Consider the following 11483-nt stretch of genomic DNA (forward strand, 5'->3'; position numbering starts at 1 on the left):
AAATGATAAATCAGGTCTAGTACATAACATGGCATACATAATGGAACCAACTGCAACATCATAAGGCATATTTTTCATTTTATCCATTTCAGCTTGTGTTTTAGGGCAATATTCTTTAGTTAAGTCTAAATGTCCACCTAGAGGAATAGAAGTAGGTTTAGAACCAGTCATACTAAATTTTTCTAAAACCTTTTCTAAGTAGTCAGTTTGAGATAAACACATAGATTTGTTTTTCCTATCTCTTCTGATTTTAACTCCTAAAATCCTCTTAGCAGCTCCTAAGTCTTTCATGTCAAAATTAGCTTTCAAGTCTCTTTTCACACCAGAAATAAGAACTTTAGAGCTAGACATTAAAAGAATATCATCCACTTACAACAACACATATAAAGCAGATGAAGACTTAACATTCTTAAAATACAAACAAGTGTCATAACTACTTTTATGAAAACCTAAGTTTTTCATGCATGAATCAAATTTCATATTCCATTGTCTAGGAGATTGCTTTAAACCATATATAGATTTATTTAATAAGCATGCAAAATCAGGTTTAGTTTTATCCACATAACCCTTAGGTTGCCTCATATAAATGGTTTCTTGCAAATCTCCATGTAAGAAAGCAGTTTTCACATCCATTTGTTCCAATTCCCAATCAAACACAACACACATGGCTAAAAGTAACCTCATAGTCTTATACTTAAAAACAGGGGCAAAAATGTCATTATAATCTACACCTTCCCTTTGGGTAAAACCCTTAGCTACTAATCTAGCATTGTGCCTAGGAGGTTCATTAGGAGTAGTGCCTTCTTTTATCTTATAAATCCACTTGCTATCTATGAGCTTAGCATTATTAGGTTTTTCAGCTAAAGTCCAAGTTTTATTAACTATCATAGAATCAATTTCATCTTTCATAGCTTGTTCCTAATTTTTAGCATACTTACACCTAATAGCTTGTTCATAAGTTTCTAGGGTATAAGTATTAATTAACCTATTAGCAGTGATAAAGGCATACTCAACAATTTGTGCATACGCAGTAGTGACATTATCCTCAACATTACCAACATATTTCAGATTAGGTTTAATAATCCTAGGTTCTCTATCTCTAGTTAATTGATATGAGCTCAATACCTAGCACATTATCACTAGAAGATGCATTAGAGACATTATAAGGAGAGGGAATAGAAATAGACCCAGAGTTAGTATTATCCTCCCTTTCTACCGTTTCCTTCCTTAATGGTTGTGGATCATTGTCACTTTGTTCACTGTTGTCTAAAAGTGCAGTTGGAGGACTTATCGGTGTCCCTTCATAGCTAGGGCTGGGCTCACCGCCTCCATCAGAGAAGTGTTCAACATCAACTTCTTCTTCGTGCTCCAGAACTGGTGGTAGGTCACGTGGGTCAAAGAATTGCCTTGGAGCTTCAATTTCAGAGGAAGCTTCATGCTCAGTGCCTGCCTGCTCATTAGAGATAGTTAGTGCTTGTTTGAAATGAAAATCAGTTTCATTGAATGTCACACTTCTAGACAAAATTACCCTATAGCCCCCAGGCTGTATAAGGAGTAACTTCTAGGCTTTAACATCCTCAGGGTAACCTAGTAGGACACATTTCAAGGCCCTTGGATTCAGCTTGCCCTGTGATATGGCAGAATAAGATGTACATCCAAAAGGCTTGATACGGTCCAGCTCGGGTACCTTTCCAGTCCATAATTGTTGAGGAGTCTTAAAGTCTATAACAGATGAAGGGGACCTATTAATTAAAAAACATGCAGTAATAATGGCCTCCCCCCCACAAAGTATGTTTCATTCCAGCACTAATTAGCATACATCTAGCTTTCTCTAACAAGGTTCTATTAATTCTCTCGGCAGTCCCGTTCTGTTGGGGAGTGTCCGAGACTGTCAAGTGTCTTTTTATGCCATAAGATTTACAATAAGCATCAAAGGAAGAGTTACAAAACTCAAGGCCATTATCAGTTCTTAAACATTTTAGTTTCTTACCTACTTGGTTTTCTACACTAGTTTTCCATTCCTTAAAAGTACTAAAGGCCTCATCCTTAGTTTTTAAAAGATAGACCCAAACTTTCCTAGAAAAGTGATCTATAAAGGATATAAGATACCTTCTACCTCCTACAGTATTAACCTGAGCAGGCCCCTACAAATCAGAATGCACATATTCAAGTGGAGTTTTAGCAACATAAATACTTTTAGGGAAGGAATGTCTAGTCTTTTTACCAAATATGCAAGTTTCACAAAATTTCAGTTCAGTTGGTTTCTTAGATAAGGATCCAGTTTTAAACAGATAATCAAGTCCTTTATTTCCTATATGGCCAAGTCTAGAGTGCCACGGTTTTGTTTCATCTAAAGTCATAGAATCACTAACTTTGGAGAGATTTATTTCAGGTGAAGTTACAATATGATATAGTCCACCCTTTAATATTCCTCTAATAATAGTAAGTACATCCCTAATGACTTCCTTTATTACATTGTGAGTGACTATACGATACTTTAGATGATAAAAACAAGATTCAGACATTAGGTTTCTATGTAAACTAGGCACCCATCTAACATTTTGTAAGATCTTAACTTTACCATCAAACATGCATATAGGTACATTTCCTATTCCTTTAATATCTAGGGAGCTATCTTCACCAAGCATAACAGTCCCACCATTAACAGCATGCATAGATATAAAATTAGACTTAAAAGGAGTGACATGCATAGTACAACCAGAATCTAAAATCCATTCATTTACACTAGACACAGAATGAGAGCACATAAGCAATTCACAATCATAGAAAGAAGATGATTCAACAACAGAAACTGTATGCTCATTTTCAGATTTATTTGAATCATCCTTTTTCTTTTTAAAGCAATCTTTAATGTGGTGACCAAGCTTACCACAATAAAAACATTTAATTTTCTTATCTTTATCATAAGTAAAATGTTTTTCATTCTTATCACCCTTTTTATCCTTCTTATTAAAATGTTTATTTTTGCCTTTACCATTAGCATTAAAACTTCGGCTTTATGTTCATTTCTTTTCTCATGTTTCAGTTTAAATACCTTAAGTGTCTCATTTTTCTCAGTAATGGACTCAATGATTTTCAATTTAGTAAAATTTTCAGAACTATATTGAATAACATCTTTTAAGGTATCAAACTGACTAGGCAAAGAATTTAAGAGGATAACAGCTTGGTGGGTGTCTTTTATGGTGTCTTTTATGGTGTCTTTACACCTTTCTAGGTCTTGTGTCATCCTAAGGTACTTGTCTAAGTTTTCATTTAAAGTCAGATTAGTGTCCATTTTAAAAGTGAACAATCTGCATAATAAAGAAATATGAGAAGGTTGGGATTTAGTAAGATACAAAGCCTCTAAACCTTCCCACAAGTCCTTGGAAGATGTTAACGAGATCACTTGTCTAGCAACGTCGTCTGAAAGGCGTATCATGATCTCCGAGTGCGCTTGTTCGTCCATCTCCACCTTCCTCATGTCTGACGTCTCAGCTAAGTATTCAGTGGTGACGGCTCTGTAGCACTTCTCCTTTATCAAGACTGCCTTCATTTTGACCTGCCAGATTGAGAAGTCTCCGGTTCCATCGAACGGCTTCATCCTCACTGTGTTGTCCGACATAGCTGACACATAGAGAGAAAAATCAGAACTCACAAGTATCTAATCAGAATGTACTTAGACAAAATTCTCAATAACTAGCCAAAAACAGACTAATTCAAAGTAGTATAACTACAAGGCTGTATACAACACAGATTGATGCAAGGACAAGAACGAGAAATTTCTTAACAGTAAAAACACCCAATCTGCACAACTCAGTATATGCTCAGAATCAAAAGCAGTAGGCTATCAAGATAATCAGCCTAAACATGCAAAGATCTCAAAACTAATCAAACATGCAGAAGTCAAAAATAACAGCCTAAACATGCAAGAACAAAGTCAGAGATCTAGACATGCACTGAGTCAACAAAAACACCAATTTACAACTAAACCAATACAACGGAAGCAATAGTAACAAGATCGAACAATAGTATCTCAGATCTCTCAAAAATCACAACAGATCCAGAAAATACAAGAACAATCTAGAACATGCAATGAAAGGGAAACCTGGCTCTGATACCACTTTGTAAGAGTGAATCTAGCCTAAGTTATACCCAAACTTTCAACACAAACAATCAAAAGAACAACAAACACAGATTTGTTACGCAGTTCGGATACTCGATCCTACATCTGCGGGCCTCAAGATTTGGAGGCCAATCCACTATGAAAATCAGTTCTCAAAGAGGGATACAAAATCTGTCAAACCAGTACAACTCAGATCTAGGCCTAAGAATCACAGAGGGTTCAAAACGAAAGATAAAAGGAAAGAAGAAACTCCCTTTAGCAATCGTAACCGGAGCGCCACCACAGGAACCGAAGAGCAGCCTCTTCACTTCAACGCTACCGGAACCGAGCCTCAGATCTGCCACCAAACGGAGCGTCGCACCAACGGCTGGGCTCTACAATGGAAGCACAAGCCCCGCTTGCATAACATCGGACAAGGAATCACCGGAGAAGACAGATTCTCCACCAATCTCAGAAATCTCAGAAAACGCTCTCAAGAGGTTAAGGTTTTTGAGCGGCGGAAGAAAATGAGAAGTGAGGTAGTAGCTAGGTCAACAAATGAAACCGAGATTAAATACCTCAGCCAAACGATAATAACCCAGCTTCAATATAGTGGCCCAACATAGCAAAGCAAACAGGCCCATCGTAGCGGAGCAATGAGGCCCACTTCAACCAGGCCCGACAACACTCCATACTGACTAAAGGATCTCTTCCTATTTAAAAGGCCCAGATTTTAAACGTACTGTAAATTAGGTGAATAATACCTAACAAAAAACAACGTTTTGATTAGCTATATCAAGCTTGCATAGTACAGAAATACAACAGTCATAGAGCTGAAGACCATGTAAGAAGCTTTATAGTGGACGACCCAGTAAAACCAGGCCCATCATCGCTATTTATTGGACCAGAGAAGACTTGGCCTCAGCTGCGCATGATAGGCTTAAAACCATGATCCCAGAGCTCATGTTCACAAATGGGCTTCAAAGAAGTTATGATAGGGGTATTGTTTAAGTGCGCTTCACACATTTTATTATTAGACTTTATTTCCCTTTTTTTTAAAATTAGTTTCTTGATCCGTGATGACGTTAACGGTGATGACAATATCAATGATGATAATATCGGTGATGACAATTAAGGTTGAAAATCATTCACGGGTGACCGTTTCATCCGCCACCCGATCTCACTTGCGTAGATGAAAATCCGAAATAAATGGTTGATGGGTGAAACAGATGATGGATTGGATACGCGTGATGAATGATCACCCATCACCCGCCACCCATCCATCACCCCCGTCCCGTCACGCTTAAATTTTTTTATATATATAAAATATAATTTTATATATTATAGATATAGATAATTACCTATATTAATTTTTTTATTTATAATTTAAAAGCAAAATATTGGCTATTCCAACAATGCGTAAGATTCCAAGAAATATATTGGCTATTCCTGCATCAACTGTTGCATTTGAGATTGTTTTTAGTGGTGATGGTAGAGTAGTGAATGCACACCACAACAAACTAAATTCAAAGATTTTTGAAACATTAACGTCTTTGAGAAATAGGATTCGTTGAGACATTACATGTGATTAAATTTCATGTATATTTTTAGTACTTTTAGTTCTTATTTTATTGGTTAATCTTTTAGATGATGAAGATGGTATAGATGAAGAACAAGCTTCTAATGAAATGAACTATGTGAGCGAAAGCTTCATTTTTAACTTAACATTCATTTGGAGATTTGAGTAGTTTAGTTACAAATTTCTTCTTCTATTAGATAACTTAAATTTTGAAATATATTATCTTTAAGTATTTATATTAACCATATTTTTAGTTCTTGTGATATTTATTATTATATATATGTGTTGCTAGGATCATATTATTGACGATTTCTTTTGAAGGGACTTACAAGTTACAAGAAAGAAGACAACGAGATAGAATAGTTGTCTAATTTTTAGTTTTTTAATAATTATTTCTTACTTTTTTATGTAATATTTTTTACATTTTCAACATCACGTAATATTTTTTATGTAATACTTTTTCTTACTTTTTTATGTAATACTTTTTCTTATTTTGAAGGTGATAAAAACATAATGAGAAAGTTAGGTGAATAAATGGGTGCACCCGTTTCACCCATTTTACATGTGAATGACGGGTGTACTGATGATACTTTAAATGGGCTGGTGAGTGAGTTAAGTGATGGAACAATAGGTGAATGGATGATGAAAGCGGTACATTCACCCACCACCCGACCCATTTTAAACCCTAATAACAATATCGGTGATGACAATAGGTGTGATGACAATAGTTGTGATGACAATAAACGGTGATGACAATAGTTGTCATCAACACTTCAATTTATTGTTATCTATAAATAAATTTTCAACATAATTCGTATCATCAACATTAAAATTTATTATCATCAATACATAATTTTCTAAGTCTCACTGTCATCGAGAAATAAATTTTCAATTTGGTACCTCTGTCCATTATATCCAGCTGAAACACATGAGCAATTTAAGAGCTCTCCAGTATCAGCTAAACAAGAAAGTGCAAGTTTCCATAACAATTCAATGAAAAATTGGATTTGTATCCATCGAGCCTTTGTGATCACACTAATAGTGTGACTTCGTGCAAGCAGATAGATCATAATTTAGGAAGACATACTCAGAAAAGACAAACAATACTAGCAAGCTTCGAAGTATAGAGGAATGTGTACCATCAGGGTCAACATTTCCCGCAATCTGTAGAGCATATGAATTTGCCAAATCCGAATTTGCTAGAGTAATTAGACAACTTCGAGGCTTTATGTAGTTCAGTATCACCGTGCAGATACGTGCTTCTATATCAGAAGGTTGGTCAACAACTGTAATGCCTGGCAAATCTACCAACGTGATATCAAAACATTTGGGGAGTAGATAGTTAAGTGTATTGGCCTGTCTGGATCAGGAATGCCTTTGCTTGCTCCAGCTTCTCCTCTTGTCAGAAGACTCATAACTCAAGATTTACAGGGCCTATGTGGAATTGGAACTTCTCATGACTAGAATATGACTGTAAATATACACAAACCTTACAGGCTACCAAAAGTTAATATTAGAAATTGCAATGGATAAGCTACACAATTTTACAAACAACTGTACAACTAAGCAGATTAAGTACACAAACAACAAAAACAATTAAAAGCTACTTCAGCATCTGCTTAAGTGTTAAACAACAAGTCTCTAGTTAAGGTATAAATTTCGTCTAATAGTTGTCTTCGCCATAGAAGAGGGGAACATAGTGAAATTAAAGCTTATACTCTCAAGTTGCAAGTAGAATTGGGATCAAGAAAAGACTCCCAACCAACTTTATGTAATTATTTTATTTTTCATAGGTTGGGCTTTGCTTTGCTATGAATTGTAATCATTTTATTTTTCATATGTAATCATTTTATATAATCATTTTGTTAAAAATATTAATAAAAAACTTAATTTTTAAAATTACATTTTTATCGATCATTATTATTATACTTATATCAAATACACATGTTGTTTTATTGTGGTAGAATTTTATTCATTTCATTTCATTCCACTATTATCATTATATGCACAATTTGTTAATATTAATGTTTATTATTACATATATCTTTATCCATCATTATTATTATATTCATATCAGCTATTTCATTATATTAAATATAATTATTTTATTTCTTTAGACTTGTATGTGTATAGTTTGTTAATATTCTTATATATTATGTACATAATTGTATCAATTGATATTACTTCATTATCATATACATGATACACTTGACATGTTTCTAACTAATTTTTATATATTATGTACACACCTTTTATCATCTAATAGTACTCTATGCGTATATATCACCATTTGTCGTATTTTTATTATACTTAATTTATTTACTAATTATATTGATAATATAGATATAGATGGATGTATGAAAGAAATCATTTGTTATTCAGTGGACGGATAGAGGTTGACAAATCCAATTGCAGCCCAATTAAAAATATTTATTGTACAGTTAGTAACGGAAAGCGCTTTATACAATCTAAAAAAATTCTTCATACACTCCGAAATGAAACGTAAAATTCTTGCTAATGCAAAATGTTCGCGTTTCAGTTAATTTAGGTACCTAGGAGGACATATTAAACGCAAAATACATGCGTTTTATTTTTTGTGAAATATCATGGCGAAACGCAGGATTCCTGCGTTTGAATGTAATTTTTTTTTTGAAATGTATAAACGCAGGATTCCTGCGTTACAATTTATTTAAAAAAAAAGTCGAAAGGGCGGGCGTTCGGGCGGCATATTCAAAATTTAAACTGAAACGGAGGTAAAAAGCGAACGCAGGAATAATGCGTTCACCTCATCCCCTTCCTTCCCTTCGTCCATATATACTGCCCCGTCCCGCCGGCCCTAGCGCAGAGCAAGCCAGACCCGAACGCAAGCCAGACCCGAACACAGCAAAGTTGCGTTTCCCTCCTCCTTTCGCCCTCGATGGAAGCACTCCACTCCGTTGCTCTTCCGGTGCCCCCGACGACGGCGACCAAGACCGAATTCTCCGCTCCTCCGGGTGGTTCCGCCCCGTCCGCCTCTCCTCCCGTCGATTCCGCTGCTCCTCCGGCCGATTCCGCCCTATTCCGCCCCGGCCGCCACTCATTCCGCCCCGGCCGCCGCTCCTCCTGTGGATTCCGAGCCTTCCTCTGCTCATCCGGTGGTGCCGGTCGATTCCGTCGCTCCTCCGTTGCTCTTGTTTCCGACGGCAGTCCGACGACCTCGGAGCAGACTTACGGCACCAACTTCAACGGCCGGTCCGACGACGACGACGACGACCACCGCTGCAACCGAGCCCCCGATAAAGGAGAAAAGAAAACGAGCACCTCCGAAGAAGAAAAATACGGCACCTAAGGTGCGGAAGCCGACACAGAAATCGAACACAACGACGAACCCGCCAATCAACTTAGCTACGGTATATTTTGTAATTTGAATATTTCAATTTTTAATTTTTTTTATATTTATTATATTGTACTGGAATTATATTTATAATCAATAATAGAAATAGTTGGATTTAGATCAAGATTTTAAATTAGATAATTATTTAGTATATAGTTAGTAATTAATATTTTGTTATTATTTAATTAGTGTATAGTTATTATTTAAGTATTTAATTTATAATTATCTAGTTTTTTATTATTTAGTTGTAAATAATTTGTTGGTTAATTAACAACAATATTTAGAATAATGTGTTGTTTTTATTTAGAATAATATGTTATTATTATTTAATTGTAAATAATATGTTGGTCAATTAACAACATTATTTAGAAGAATATGTTGTTTTTATTTAGAATAATATGTTGTTACTATTTAGTTGTAAATAATATGTTGGTCAACATTATTTAGAATAATATGTTGTTATTATTTAGTTGGGAATAATATGTTTGTCGTTTAACAACATTATTTAGAATAATATGTTGTTATTATTTAGAATATTGATAGTAATTTCAACTAAAATGAAGGGGATAGAGGAGGCGGTAGGTGGATCCGTTAGGAAAAAACGTGTTGGTCCTCGTGATATTGCTGCACGAGGGATCACTGCTTCGGCACGACGGGGCGAGGCTTCAGATTTGAGCAGACAGTTGGATGCTGTTTTAGCGACAAATACGATACCTTCCTTTGAGCACGACGATGTAGGACATGTCATGTACGGTGATGTCGATGATCGCCATCAACATCAGGAGAAGGTGTACGATATCTCCGATGTTCTACAAGCGACCGACTCGGCCTACAACGAGGAATGGGTTGTCCCACATGATATGGACATGGAGGACCATCCGCCTTCCCCTCCTCCACCGTCCCAGACGTCAGAGCCGACTCAGACATCAGTGCCGATTTCCACTACCGAGACAACTATCCCCGCTACTTCCCTTTTACCAGAGCCACAGGTGCGCCCCACTCTCGAGACAGGTGGACCTTCTAATACTCCCCCCACCTGAGGTTCAGAGGCTTGCAGTTGACCCGGTTGTAGACCCACCTGTCGGTCCCGTACCTTTTGGTCAGGAAGGGAACTGGATGCCTGGAGGGCCTTGTTCGTCGGCGTTGATTAAGTCATATACGCAACACATCGCACCCCTGTTGTGGACGGTGACTCAAGTGGAGGCAGGTGTCAACCCAGACAGGGTTCCTGGAGTAGTTTTCCCCTCATCTAACACCAGAGATCCGGTATGTATTACAATTAACAGAACATTTATAAATATTATACAAAACATAACACTCCTGATACAATTATTCCAGTTGAGGAGAGTCCTTAGAACTTTCCCTCGCAACCCCACTACTCAGAGTCAGAGGCTTTCCGGACGGACGAGCCCGGATCATGGTGGTCATTGGCTCAAGCTAGCCAGCTGACTAGCTTGAGAGATTTGGAGTTTCAAAGGACAGACATGGTTCTTATTTTGGCATTCGTCGAGAGATGGTACCCGGAGACGAACTCGTTTCACTTTCTCGGGGGTGAGCTTACCATTACACTGCACGATGTCGTGAATATACTTAGGATTCCTATTCATGGAAGCGCCATGGTCTGTCCTTTGAGTGGTGATGCGATGTGGGAGTCTTTGGCAGAGGTTTTAGGGGTCGATATTCCTACCGCGAGACTACTCCGATCTGGTAAAATCTATTTGACCTAATATATGACTTTGTAAAGAATTTATTTAACACAATTTCTAATTTTTCAAATAATAGGTTCCGGTTTCAAAACCAGCGAATTTATGAAGGTCAGGCTGAAGATTTTATGTGAAGCCGCAGAGAGGTGAAAATTATAGAATCAAGGAAATTAGTGTAATGTAATTTTATTTGAAACTATTTTACAAGTCTCGTTCTTTACAGGAACGAGAATCATATCACTATGCTATAGTTAGCGATTCTAGCATCAGGCACCATGTTTACAGACAAGTCTGGGATGCGTTGCAAGCCAGAGCTCATGTCTATGTTCCTCGATCACAACCAGACCGACAATTATGCATGGGGGACTGGAGCCCTAGCATACCTATACAGACATTTAGGACGCGCATCACGAGGTCTAACTGCTTCCATCTCCGGTCCTATGCTTCTGTTGAAGGTATACAAGTTTATTTCGATTCTTGGAGTTTGCATTTATTTTAAGTCAAACAAGTCTAATTTTGATTTCTACATAGTCTTGGATCTGACACTATTTTCCTACCTTACGAGGCCATGCTTCGTTCGATATCAAAGAGAAGATGGAACTCGAGCGGCTGCACGAGATGGTGTCGAGGCCCCTCAAGGTAGTGATCCGGAGCGGTTGATCAAACTACGCCAACTTCTTGATCAGTACACGGTTGTTGATGTAAGATCTAATATTAATATGTATC

This window comes from Phyllobates terribilis, unplaced genomic scaffold (genome assembly GCF_046119375.1).
Source record: "Phyllobates terribilis strain yellow unplaced genomic scaffold, ASM4611937v1 Scaffold_3245__1_contigs__length_84943, whole genome shotgun sequence".
NCBI classification, from domain to species: Eukaryota; Metazoa; Chordata; class Amphibia; order Anura; family Dendrobatidae; genus Phyllobates; species Phyllobates terribilis.